The sequence below is a fragment of the Capsicum annuum genome, unplaced genomic scaffold, assembly GCF_002878395.1.
Source record: "Capsicum annuum cultivar UCD-10X-F1 unplaced genomic scaffold, UCD10Xv1.1 ctg34465, whole genome shotgun sequence".
NCBI lineage: Eukaryota > Viridiplantae > Streptophyta > Magnoliopsida > Solanales > Solanaceae > Capsicum > Capsicum annuum.
This window is the reverse complement of record NW_025841311.1, coordinates 1-1,638: the sequence shown is the minus strand read 5'-3', so window position 1 is coordinate 1,638 and position 1,638 is coordinate 1. Positions and strand designations below refer to the sequence as shown.

General features: G+C 48.9%; 5 non-coding genes and 1 pseudogene across 5 annotated transcripts; all 6 read left to right on the top strand.

The window, feature by feature from the left end:
* Positions 1-12: 12 nt before the first annotated feature.
* LOC124891358 lies at positions 13-131 on the top strand. The gene has a single exon (XR_007049663.1). It is a non-coding gene; the product is annotated as a 5S ribosomal RNA (ribosomal RNA).
* A 177-nt stretch (positions 132-308) lies between these two features.
* LOC124891355 lies at positions 309-427 on the top strand (annotated as a pseudogene).
* A 176-nt stretch (positions 428-603) lies between these two features.
* LOC124891354 lies at positions 604-722 on the top strand. The gene has a single exon (XR_007049660.1). It is a non-coding gene; the product is annotated as a 5S ribosomal RNA (ribosomal RNA).
* Positions 723-895: 173 nt separating this feature from the next.
* Positions 896-1,014, top strand: LOC124891356. The gene has a single exon (XR_007049661.1). It is a non-coding gene; the product is annotated as a 5S ribosomal RNA (ribosomal RNA).
* A 175-nt stretch (positions 1,015-1,189) lies between these two features.
* On the top strand, positions 1,190-1,308 carry LOC124891359. Its single transcript, XR_007049664.1, has one exon. It is a non-coding gene; the product is annotated as a 5S ribosomal RNA (ribosomal RNA).
* A 175-nt stretch (positions 1,309-1,483) lies between these two features.
* LOC124891357 lies at positions 1,484-1,602 on the top strand. Its single transcript, XR_007049662.1, has one exon. It is a non-coding gene; the product is annotated as a 5S ribosomal RNA (ribosomal RNA).
* The last annotated feature ends 36 nt before the right edge of the window (positions 1,603-1,638 follow it).

Sequence of the window (1,638 nt, the reverse complement as noted above, 5' to 3'; positions counted from 1 at the left end):
GCTGGGAATGACGGATGCGATCATTCCAGCACTAACGCACCGGATCCCATCAGAACACCGAAGTTAAGCGTGCTTGGGTGACAGTAGTACTAGGATGGGTGACCCCCTGGGAAGTCCCCGTGTTGCATCCCTTCTTTTTGGTTTTTCCTTAAAAATTCGGTTAAATTTTGCCCGTTCGATCGACGAATCTTTTTGTTTTTCCTCTTGGCGGAATGAGAAAGAGGGCAAGGCGAAGGGGCGCGCGTGCGGTGTGTGACTGGCGGCGCAGGAGAAATAGGCATAATAAAATTTGGAGTGCTGGATATGACGGATAGGATCATACCAGCACTAACGCACCGGATCCCATCAGAACTCCGAAGTTAAGCATACTTGGGGGAGAGTAATACTAGGATGGGTGACACCCTGGGAAGTCCTCGTGTTATATCCCTTCCTTTTTTGTTTCCTTTAAAATTCAGTTTAATTTTGCATCTTCGATCCGCGAATCTTTTGTTTTTCCTCTTGGGGGAAACGAGAACGGGGGAAAAGCGAAGGGGCCCGCGTGCGGTGTGTGACTGGCGGCGGAGGACAAAGAGGCATAATAGAATTTGGAGTTCTGGGAATGACGGATGCGATCATACCAGCACTAACGCACCGGATCCCATCAGAACTACGAAGTTAAGCGTGCTTGGGCGAGAGTAGTACTATGATGGGTGACCCCCTGGGAAGTCCTCGTGTTGCATCGCTTTTTTTTTTTCCATTAAAATTCGGTTTAATTTTGCCGGTTCGATCGGCGAATCTTTTTGTTTTTCCTCTTGGCGGAAACGAAAAATGGGGCAAGGCAGAGGGGCGTGCGTGCGGGGCGTGACGGGCGGCGGAGGTGATGAAGCAAAATAGAATTTGGAGTGCTGGGAATGACGGATGCGATTATACCAGCACTAACGCACCGGATCCCATCAGAACACCGAAGTTAAGCGTGCTTGGGCGAGAGTAGTACTAGGATGGGTGACCCCCTGCGAAGTCTTCGTGTTGCATCCCTTCTTTTTTTTTTCCTTAAAAATTCGGTTTAATTTTGCCCGTTCGATCGACGAATCTTTTTGTTTTTCCTCTTGGCGGAATGAGAAAGAGTGCAAGGCGCACGGGCGCGCGTGCGGCGTGTGACTGGCGGCGCAGGAGAAATAGGCATAATAAAATTTGGATTGCTGGGTATGACGGATGGGATCATACCAGCACTAACGCACCGGATACCATCAGAACTCCGATGTTAAGCGTGCTTGGGGGAGAGTAGTACAAGGATGGGTGACCCCCTGGGAAGTCCTCGTGTTATATCCCTTCTTTTTTTGTTTCCTTTAAAATTGGGTTTAATTTTGCCGGTTCAATCCGCGAATCTTTTGTTTTTCTTCTTGGCGGAAACGAAAACGGGGGAAAAGCGAAGGGCCCGCGTGCGGTGTGTGACTGGCGGCGTAGGAGAAAGTGGCATAATAGAATTTGGAGTTCTGGGAATGATGGATGCGATCATACCAGCACTAACACACCGGATCCCATTAAAACTCCGAAGTTAAGCGTGCTTGGGCGAGAGTAGTACTAGGATGGGTGACCCCTTGGGAAGTCCTCTTGTTGCATCCCTTCCTTTTTTGTTTCCTTTAAAATTCAGTTTAATTT